General features: G+C 40.2%; 2 protein-coding genes across 2 annotated transcripts in view; one reads left to right on the top strand and one right to left on the bottom strand.

Annotated features, from left to right (window-relative positions):
* DENND5B (DENN/MADD domain containing 5B) overlaps positions 1–11,313 on the bottom strand; it is an 831,092-nt gene that overhangs the window by 811,286 nt on the left and 8,493 nt on the right. The gene's annotated exons all lie outside the window — the stretch shown is intronic.
* FGD4 (FYVE, RhoGEF and PH domain containing 4) overlaps positions 5,203–11,313 on the top strand; it is a 152,485-nt gene continuing 146,374 nt past the window's right edge. Inside the window, exon 1 of the mRNA XM_015566609.1 lies at positions 5,203–5,731. The gene's annotated coding sequence lies outside the window, so the exon portion shown is untranslated. The remainder of the gene's footprint in view (positions 5,732–11,313) is intronic.

The raw sequence follows: 11,313 nt of genomic DNA, 5'->3' as shown, positions 1-11,313 counted from the left end.
AAAGTTATGAAGAGTTCAAAAAAGGCTGAAGAGGAGGAGTGGGGCAGAGAATTTCTACTAACTAGAGCAGCGGTTCTCAACCTGTTCACAGGGGTCGCCTAAGACCATCGGAAAACACATATATAATTACATATTGTTTTTGTGATTAATCACTATGCTTTAATTATGTTCAACTTGTAACAGTGAAATTGGGGGTTACCACAACATGAGGAACTGTATTAAAGGGTCGTGGCATTAGGAAGGTTGAGAACCACTGAACTAGAGACTCTTTGGTGTGAATTATCCCTGAGTAGTTAAAACAGCAAGGAGGAGGAAGATGCAAGAATGTAGCCTTGAGAGTAGTTTTTCTTGTCTTGCAGCTTGAATAGAGGGGCTGTTTGAATCAGAGAAGCTAATAATCTTGGAGTTTAATTACTGGGTGCTTCTTATAAATTATGGAAAGCCACAGCAAGGAAAAAGAAAGCCCCTTTTTTCTGTCCTTACAGGAACCATTTTAGGTTTCTGAATTTCTAGTTAGTCTTTGTATTATTGGGCTTCACAAAAGCTAAGGGCTTAAAAACATCATTCCCAAAACATGTGCCTAGGTGGTCTGGGACCCCGCTGTCTGTTCACAGGGTGCCAGCTGCAGGGTATTTAAAAAGTTCAAGGGAAACAGACATCTACCGAATACTATGGAAATGGTGGTTCACAGTTTTAATATTAGATTGTATTTCTTTCAATGACACCATAGTTTTGCAGAGCTGAAGTTTTAGCAGGTTATAGTGATAACAAGCAAGTACCTGGTGAAAACCAATGTGGAGCAAGAAATGAGCATGACGATGTTTAATATGATCCTATGGCAGCAATTTTCAACCCTTTTCATCTCATGGCACACATAAACTAATTACTACAATTCTGTGGCACAAGAAAAATATATATTTTTTGCCAATCTGACAAAATAAATTTTTTTGGTATAATTTTGATTCATTCACACCCAACAGCTATTGTTTGTTGGCTGTTGTCATTTGACAATCTAAGGGAAAAGAGGTCAGTGCCCCTGACTAAAAGTCAGGCATTGCATGTTTTAAAAATTCTTGCAGCACATTGGTTGAAAATTGCTGCCCTATGGTGTGAGAGGCTGTGCAGGGCCCAATAGGCACCCACATCTTATTAATAAGAGGTATCAGTGATTAAAGAATGGAATAAAAAAATTAAATTTTCTTGCACTTATTTCATGATATTTTAAAATGATGCTAAGTTGCTAGGACAAAAATAGTTACTAAATTTTTTATATGAAATACTTAATAAATGGAGCACTTAGGTATTTTCTTGACTTAGGGAACCATGAAAAAGTTACTGAGATGCTGAGGCCTCCATAATTTCAAATAAGTCTGAGAACCTCTGACTTAGTGTATCTTCTGTGTAAGCTTTTTACCAGAGAAAAGAGGCTGAGCAAGGGCCCATGAAACTGGGCATATTCAATAGTGAGGGGAGGGAGAACAACAGTCCCAAGGTCATTTGATCACTGCTTAGCTGGCACAATGGTTGCTCCAGCAGATTCCAGGCAACGCCGCTGCCTGCCCAATATTTGAAGAAGATAAATTATCGGGCTTCCCTGCTTTCTCAATACCTTTTTATCTCGAGAACCTTTATGGGGACTGTTGGCTCTTTGTCATGTGCCCTACAGCTTATATGTGTGTGTGGGGGGGGCAATTGTGAGGTCCTGGGCAGTGTGGCTTGAAGTACTGTTGTGGAGTCCGTGTTGGAGCACTCAGAGGTGAACTTGGAGCTGAAGAGGGCACTTACTTGCCTTTCTTAGACCTGCCACTGTTTTCCTTTCTGAGTAATTCCCACAGAATCAATTTTCTAGAAACTGCAAGCCAACTTCTTTTTAGTATTTTTATGGTGTCTTGCTAGTTAGCAGATGCGCCCAAGAACACAGTGAAGTGAACATTGAAAAATATGTGTAGGAGGAATACATAATAATTTTAGGAAATTATTATTTATGACATTAAAAATTTTGGAAAACAGGAAAGAAAAATGTCACCAATATTTCTTTTTCACGATTGTTCTTAAAGTTTTGAGGTGGGTAAGTCTAGGCTTTTGTTCCTAAGAATCTTTTCCTTATTATGTAGTTGTTCATAGTAAGTTACTTAGTTGTGTGTTTTCCCCCCAATTTCTAGGAGGTGGTATAGCATAATGACTTAGACCTAAGTTTTAGCCTCAGATGAGAGGTTCTAGTAGTCTCAGTGATGAGTTGCAGGGCAGAGCTTAATTTCTGAATCTCAATTTTCACAGCTAAAAAATGAGGATACTAATACCTACATCATAGTTCCTGTGAAATTTCAATAAAATATTTGTCAAGTTCTTATTATAGTGCCTAGCACATACTAGGGACTCAGTACATTGTTAGTGATATGCCATCAATATTTCCCTTTTGTCATATAGTCTTTATGACCATATTTTTAATAGCTGCATGATACTCCATCAAGTTGTATGCATTCTTATTTGCTTAACTATTTATCTGTGATTAGATTCTTAGGTTGCCTCTGAATTTGTGCTTGGAAAAAAGCTTCTGCAGCAGACTGTTACTCAGTCAGCAGATTCGATAAGTGCTCACTATGTGCCAGGATCTTTGCTTGGTATTGGGAATACAGGACTCAGAATGGCACAGTCCTGGCCTTGAGAGACTCGCAGTCCGGGGAGGGAGATGTGTACAGGTCACTCCTGTCCTGTGGTACATGACATCACTGTCCAAATTACTGCAAAAGGGCAGATTGAAGGACAAAATGTCTCACTCTGCCTGGAGAGCTTGGGGAAGGCAGGTGAGGGTCATAGGAGATGGGTTAGTGAGAAATGGGGTAAGGAGCAAGTTATGAAGGGCTCTTTAAGCCATCATACAGAACAGAGCTTTTATTCCTAGTGCAGTGGGGCAGTTGGTTTTGGAGAGAGAAATGGCATCATCTGCTTAGGTTTTACAGTCTGTAGGGGGCGAGTTGGAAACAAAGTTTAATTAAGAAGTTATTAAAGAATCCAGGCGAGAGATGGGGTGGCCTAACCAAGCTGAGAGTGATGGAGGTGGTAAGAAGTGGCCAGATTGGAATAACCCACAACCTGAGCTGGATGTGAGGTGTCAGAAAGAGAGGAGTCAAGGATGGGTTCCTAGGCGTTTAGCCTGAGTGATTGGAAGGGTGGAGTTGCCATTCCTAAAATAGGAAAGGATGTAGGAGGAGCAGGTTTGGGGAGAAAACCAGGAGCTGCGTTTTGAAATATGGTATGTTTGAGATAGTTATTAAATAGCTAGGTAGAGATGTTCAATAGGTAGTTAGAGGTAGGAGTCTGGTTTGTCCCCAAATTGTAAGTTTGGGATGTATCTGTATATTTGTGGCATTTATAACATGTTTTTAAAATTTGGTTAGTTATTTTAGCTATTACTCCCTTCATAGAATTTTTGTTGGGATCTTCATCTTTAAAAAATCCAAATAGCCCTCACCGGTTTGGCTCAGTGGATAGAGCGTCAGCCTGTGGACTGAAGGGTCCCAGGTTCGATTCTGGTCAAGGACATGTACCTTAGTTGTGGGCATATCCCCAGTAGGGGGTGTGCAGGAGGCAGCTGATTGATGTTTCTCTCTCATTGATGTTTCTAACTCTCTATCCCTCTCCTTTCCTCTCTGTAAAAAATCAATAAAATATATTTTTAAAAAATCCAAATAAACTTCAATCACTTTGTAAAATTGTATGTTGGAAATTTTATTAGAAGACTACACACACACACACACACACACACACACACAGGGTGAGGCAAAAGTAGGTTTACTATTGTTTGTATGGGAAATAATGCAATAATAAATAAATATATAATATAAGAATAAACTGTTTTGAGTATTCACAACTGGAATCTTGCTTTTGCCCACCATATATGTATTTAATATATATAATATATTTTCTAGAAAACTAGAAGTCTTTTGGGAAGACTTGGCATCATTAAAATGGATCTTTGTATCTAGTATCACATTATGTCTCTCCATTTGGTTTTCACTTTATTTTCCCAATAAACATTCATTCTTTTTCTCCACGTACATCACACACATTTGTTGGTAATATTTTTCCCAAGTGTCATTACTTTTTGTTGGCATTGTCAGTAAACTCCCCCTTCCGGCACTTTTCATTGGTATTTTGATGGTTTTGCTCTTATAAAGGAATTACTATACATTGACATATTTGACTACTTATTAAACTTCTAGTACTATAATTAATATCCTACTTGATTTCTTTGATTTTTTTCCCCCTAGGAATAGACTTATATCACCTGTGAATAATAATTTTGTCTTTTTTCTTTCAATATTTGAGTCTCATTTCTGGGCATGCCAAAAAAAAGAAATCCTAAATTTAAGATAAGGGGTAGCTGTAAAGTAAGGAGGCAATTAATACCTAAAAGTCTAATCACAGCTTACCACTTTTGTTTTGTTCTTGCTTTAGGCTTGTTCCAATTATTCCTCCCCTTGCCCTTTTAAAACTTTATTTTTAATAGATTTAAAAATAATGATTTTGAGAGAGAGGAAGGGAAAGGAGAGAGAGAAACATCGATGTGAGAGGAAATATTGATTGGCTGCCTCCTGCAGGCCTCTCCTACCAAGGACTGAGCCAGCCACACAGGCAAGTGCCCTGACCTGGAATCGAACTGGCAACCCTTCAGTGCATGGACCACACCCAACCAGCTGAGCCACGTGGGCCAGGCTTGATAGATTTTTTGAGTGCCAGGAGCTTATCTGTTTTAGGTTTGTGCAATATCCCTAATGATTGACTTTGGTCTATTTGGTTTCCAGCCGTTTTGCTCTTCAAAGGACATTATCAGCATTTAACCTTCATGGATACAGAAAAAAATTAAAACCCAGTAGAACGAACGTAATAACCAGAGATTTTGAGTAGGGCTCTGATGAAAATTTAAAACTGAATAGCCTGCCACCACCGCATCCACACAGTAAACATGAATTTATACTACAAGTATTTAAAATAATTATTACATGATTCATAAAACAATTGCTTTTGGAAACTTGTGTCTTCAGACTAATATACTATAGTTTTGCAATTTTGAAATTATTTTTGCTTAAAAAATCTTTTCTTAATACAAAACCGGTTTCACTTTTGCTGTGGATTGCAAATCCGAAAATGACGTGCTGATGCACCTCAGATTTCTAGAATGCTTTACCATAAATTCTCAAGTTAACTCTCAAGTTCTGTTTTCTGTGCGTCCAGTTAAGCTTCTTGTGACCTTTCTCCTCGAAGGAGCAGGCAGCACTCTCTGAAGTGGCAGGACTTTGTAGCACCAAAGATAGAGTCGCTGGAAAGCTTTTAATTGGCCGGCATTGCCTTGTTTAAATAGCCAGACACCTGCTGGGCAAGCCCTGCGCATGTGAGTGGGGCTATATGTTCCGTCCTTTAGGATTTGCAAGGCTGGAGCACAAAGACAGCGATTGTTACCCAATAAGCAGTAGTCACACACTTCTACCAATCGCCTTAGGAGGGCTGGTTACCATGGAATCCACCATCTGTTCACTCCCCCCCAGAATGTGATTATCCTTGCTGGGCTGGGAACTGGGGGAAGCAGGGGAGTGCGTGCCCTGTGAAATTATCTGCAATGGATTGGGTTAATGGGAGGCTAGATTTGGCTCGCTGGAAAAACAAATGAAGGGTGTTCTGCTTCCACCGTTTGTGACTTCTAACCAAGAGGAATAAATTCGGCTTTTATAAGGTAAGTAACCACCGTACTGGGTATTCAGTTTGTACCACATTTGGTGTTGGGCATTATGTCCATGCGGTCCAAGCAAAGGGAGCTATAAGCTCTTCTGGAAGAAATTGCCAGCATTACACACTTCTGTTGTATTGGTTTTAAGCAGCTCCTGTACAATGACATGTTAACGTTGGAAAAATGAAAGAATTATTCTTTCATCTTTTACAATTTTTTTGTGTGTGCCTGTGAAATTGTTTTATGTCCTCCGAAAGTGGCAAAAAGACTGTCATTTTTCTTAGTTTCTCAGAACGAATGATACCGATATTCTCTTTGAAATACTCCCATGGCCACGTGTTCAGTGTCTATTCTTCAAATAAGAAAATGTCTCAGGTCAGGGACATTTGTAGGTTATGGTTTAATTAATGATTATTCTGGCCCATCAGACTGACCTACCATCATTAGGTCATGTTTTGAAATGTGATGCTTATGCACTTTCATTGTGCAATGCTTTTGCACAAGTTTCAAGGGCCGGAGCATGTGGAAACAATGTGACAGTGCTTTTCAGGGCGGGCAGGCTTGCAGGCACACTAAGACAGGAAGGGGCAAAGCTAGGAAGATCTGCTTCTATTTCAAGGGCCTCCTTTGTTGTTTTTTTTCTGTTTCAACAGCCCCTGGAAATGTGTGATGCATATTGTGAGCAGTAGAAGGAGATTTGGGTGCTCACAGATGGATGACTGACATTTTTCTGGGTGGCTAAGAGGTTGGTCGCTCAAACAAGGGACTTCTATGTCCTTTGCAAGGCAGCATTGTGTCTCCTTCCCTAAGACTGTGCCCTCACATATAAAAGTGGAAAACAAAAAGAGTGCTGTCTGTACCCTGGGTACTTCTTTTGTGTAAGTTTTCCGATCCTTTAAACCACAGCGCCAGGGCGCTGTGAGCCCGGCTGGGTCTGCCATTTTTATTTGCTATAGGAAGGGTTGCAAGGACAGGCTTTGCTTATGCAGCTGTAGTCATGCTAATGGTGCTGTTCAGCTGTCATCTTGGACACTCGCATCACTGGCTGCTCAGAGGGCTAGACAAGGTCATTGCTAACAGACCCTCCTTGTTTAATTTTGTTTTTTTAAATGATAAGTATACAATTAGATAACCTTGTATTGGTCAAGGACTCATGTTCTTACTTCAAGAACAGCTTTTCAGGATTGTCAGTTGTGGGTTCTTGATATGAATTGTGGCTGACTTTAAAATTCTTACCTTTTGTGTTTATTGACCTCTATATTATTATTGTTACTACTATTTTAAGTTTTTTAAATATGCAAAATTTGATTAGGAAGCTGCTAGCTCTAAAAAGAGCGTATTTTTTCAATAATAATAGATGCATGTCTGGCTGGAATTTTTCTTAGCATCTGTAAAAACTTTTAAGCTAATCTGGTATTGTTGAGATGAAATTTTCAGCCACAAATGCCAGTCATTCATAAGCAATCTAAGTTTCGGAAGGAAATAAGATAATGTGAAAGCAAACCTGGAAAAGCCTGCGATTGAATGGGTGTGAAGTGTGAGAGCATTCGTGTGCCTGGGTTGTAGTTACTTAAGCAGTTGAGTTGGGCTGTGTAAATCTGTCACTTTTCAAGTTCTCTAGTGTCTGTGAGTTTTCTTACTATTTTTGTTGTTACTGAATTGAAGTTTAATTGTGTATTTTTAAGTGGGTGTTTGTCATTTGATCCCGATGGTTTATGGATATGGGCAGGCACTTTTAAGCATATTTCTTATGTTCCTTGACTGAGTTTTCGGAGTAATTAAACAAATCAAACCATAAGGCGTTCAAGATACGTTAGAGAAAAAACTTTGTTCCATAGCCACGGACAGGAACTTAGGGTTATACTTCCTGGAATTATGAAGAGGAGTGGGCAGCAGGGACAGTCCCTGGAGGGCCTGCGACCCCAGCCAGTGTTGCCGAGGGTGAGGGCTGCACGGCCGTGCGACCTGTAGTTCACTGGGAGGGATGTGGCTTTTGGACCTGGTGTGTTTTTTTTTATTGCCCATGGTGAGATTTCGCTTCTATTCACACTCATTGTCAGTGGTAAGACCCACTACCCTGTGTCCACAGTCTTGTGGTAACACATTTAAAATATACTGAGTTCTCGGGGCTGCTCTGAAGGGTGACTTTCTGGCTCTCGCTGTCCTTGTCTGTGAGGGTGGGGAAAGGTGCTTGATTTCCGTGAGTTCTGAGACTTCTTCCAGCTTTTCAGACTCTGTGATGGCTCGATGCTTTTCAGTCCTCCAGTCCCACTTGAAGATGTCACTAAATGACAAGTTTCCAGTAGTGTTTGTAAACATGTAAAGCGACCCCTATTCAAAGTTATTTATTTTACAAGTGTTATATAGATGACAAATCAGAAACTCTGAATAAAGTGCTTGGAGTGACTCAAATTTATAACAGTCTGAGCAGCTAGCAAATCAATCCACCACTAGGTCAGCGCAAATAGTCAGGTTTTTCTGCTTCCTTGACACATGATGCTGGAATGCTGCCTGGCTTGACTTAGAATTGGACAAGTAGACTACAGAGTTAATAAACAGCTGTTAGAGCTTACATTTCTCTCCTATTATTGCCACCTTCTGTCTAACCTCTAAATTGAGTCTCTCTATTTGCTTTTGGGGTACAGATTTATAATCCATTTTTTTGAAGTTAACCATCTTTGGTCATCGTGGTCCATTTGGCCCATGAGCTGTCTGTGCTCTCAGGATCATCTCATTTTTAACTCATTTTACAGACAAGAATCTGAGGCCCATAATGATTAAGCAACTTGTCCAGGGTCACAAAACTTGCATTGTAGAAACAGATAATGTTGGGTATTGCATGTTGAATGCAAAGGTACGAGGTAAGGTCAACTGACTTCCTGCATTGTTACCCTTATGGGGAGCAGATTAGTCAATGTCACCTTGAAGTCTCACAGATGGACTTTTCAGGGATTTGAAGGGAAGAGGAATCTACGGATGCTGCTATGTTCACATGTCTCTGGTGTTGAAGCTGTTTTCATTCTACATGACATTTAAAAAGAGATATATTGCCCTGACTGGTTTGGCTCAGTGGACAGAGCATCAGCCTGTGGACCCAAGGGTCCCAGGTTCCATTCCGGTCAGGGGGCACGTGCCTGGGTTGCAGGCTTGGTCCAATGTGCAGGAGGCAGCCGATCAGTGGTTCCCTCTCATCATTGATGTTTCTATCTCTTCCTCTCCCTTCCTCTCTAAAATAAAAATATATTTAAAAAAAAGAGAGATACTGAAAACTGCCCTCTCCCACAATTCTGTATTGCCATGGGTTCAAGAAATATTTAGAATGAATTAATTTTGTGCATTCATATTATTTTGTATGGCTGCGTTAAATATAGAACTACAGGGTCCTGCCAGGTAGCTTAGTTGGTTAGAGTGTTGTCCCAATGCGTCAAGGTTACAGGTTCGATCTCTGGTTAGGGCACATACAAGAAACAACCAATGAATGCATAAATAAGTGGAACAACAAATTGATGTTTCTCTTTCAAATCAGTAAATTAAAAAGTTCTCTCTCTATTAGAGCGAGAACTATAGGATGTGAAGCCTGTATATAAAGTGTGCATATGAACAGTGTAAACTCACCCAAAACAGCTGTGGCTCACAGGGGGTTGCTGCATTTTACAGGATTTCTCTCTGTATGAATGTGCCATATATTTGATTTTCAGCAGCAGTTTTCTTCTGAGATGCTTCCTCTTCTGTTTTTGTAACTGCTCCTATGCTTTCTGTAAATCAAAAAGGCAAACTTCCTATAAATTGGCAGTAAATCGGTCTATGTAGGCAGCTGCAGCTCCTTGGAACAGTTTGGTATATGCACTTATCCTTTCTCACTCATTTGCCACCACTTGAAGCCCAGGAATGGCTTGATAGAGTTGAGGGAGGGTATCTGGCAATACATTATTCTGAGAAAAGTTCCATATTTTGTGCATAACCCCCACTCTATGGGGCTACTTATTTGGTAACAAATGTGTTGAGTTACTATAACAGTTGTTTCCTTCCCTTCTTCCTTCTTGTCTGTTTAAATCCTTTTTACTTCTTTTCCCCCCACCAATTTTCTTGTGCTGAATTCAGATTAATGAAATCATGTGACAAGATATATTCCCAGAAGGCAAACAGATAGACTCTATTGGATTTTTTGGATTTCTGTTATACATCGCTAGAGGTGTAGTCTCCTATAATTTAAAGATCTGTCAGGATCATCTCATTTTTAGCTCTCTCGTTTTACAGAGAAGAATCTGAGACCCATAAAGATTAAGCAACTTGCCCAGGGTCACCAAACGTGCATTGCAGAAACAGCTAATGTTGAGTAGTGTGTGTTAAATGCAAAGACGGGGGCAAGATCAACTGCCTTCCTACGTTTCTACCCTTATGAGGAGTGGACCCCTAAGGTGTCACCTGAAAGTCACACAGATGTGATTTTCAGTCTGCCCAGAGGGAGAACAGCTTTGAAAGATGATCCTCTCAATAACCAAGGTCATAAGAAACAGATCTCTTTCTCATTAAAGATGCCTATGCTTAAAAAAAAAACTTTAACTGCCAAACCAACTAGATGTTTGTGCTTTTTAGTTTGAGGTTCTCTCCTATACATCCATATTTATAGAAGTAAAAGGATGATCACAATGCTGCTTGGTGATTGTGGAGCCCAGAGCAGGTGGGGTGGAGCACAAAGGAAGGACAGCCTGAAGGACAAATACAGTTCCACTCTAGGGCACGCTTGTCACCTGCATTGTACATTCCTATTGTGGGTTAATACGCCCTCTTCTGTGGACAGTGATTGATGGATAGACAACCTGTGCTTGCTTACCCCGCCTCCCTGCCCTCTGCTCCCCTCACCCCACCCACCTGCTCTAATTTGGAAGCACCTTGGGCCACCCTGCCACCTCTGGAGACCTTCTTTCTTTGGCTGTGTTATTATTACCAGTTGTTGACCTTGCATTCATTCATCAAATATTTATTTAACATTTTATTCTTTGCCAGTGTCAGAGGATAGGACACAGAACACAATGGATACATAATATTTCAAAGCTAAGTCATATTTTATTCACAGGCTTTAGTGAAACTTACGTAATAAAGAAGGGAGACATAATACACAAATAAGTGAACAGTGTAATTTCAAATAGTGGTAAGTATATGAAGACAAACACCATGTGTGTTACAGAGGGATTTTCGGGTAGCAAACTTTAGAGTGGGTCATCAGAAAATGCTCATCTGGGGGGGGTCTCAGATAAGCTGAGACACAAATAATTAGAATCCAGGAGTAGGGGGTGTGTGGTTATCTCCACTTTATTCAAGTGGAAATTGAGGAAAGCCTGTCATCTGGTTCATTCTGTGTTCAGTTAGTGCTGCAACACCACAGCACATGTTGTCTCTTCTTTCAGCACTTGATCCTGAATATATATTCTTTTTCAAAAATCAGAGTTAAATGGGCTGGCACAGTGGTGAAGAGCACAAGCAGACCTAGAGTTAGCCCCTCCCTCATGTACTGGCCACCTGGAGGAGTGTAGGCAAGTTACTTAACTTCTCTAAACCAGTTTCCCGCATTGTTAGAACTTACAGGG

The sequence above is a fragment of the Myotis davidii genome, unplaced genomic scaffold, assembly GCF_000327345.1.
Source record: "Myotis davidii unplaced genomic scaffold, ASM32734v1 scaffold902, whole genome shotgun sequence".
Lineage (NCBI taxonomy): Eukaryota > Metazoa > Chordata > Mammalia > Chiroptera > Vespertilionidae > Myotis > Myotis davidii.
The sequence above is the reverse complement of the archived record's forward strand: the minus strand, read 5'-3'. Positions and strand labels throughout refer to the sequence as shown.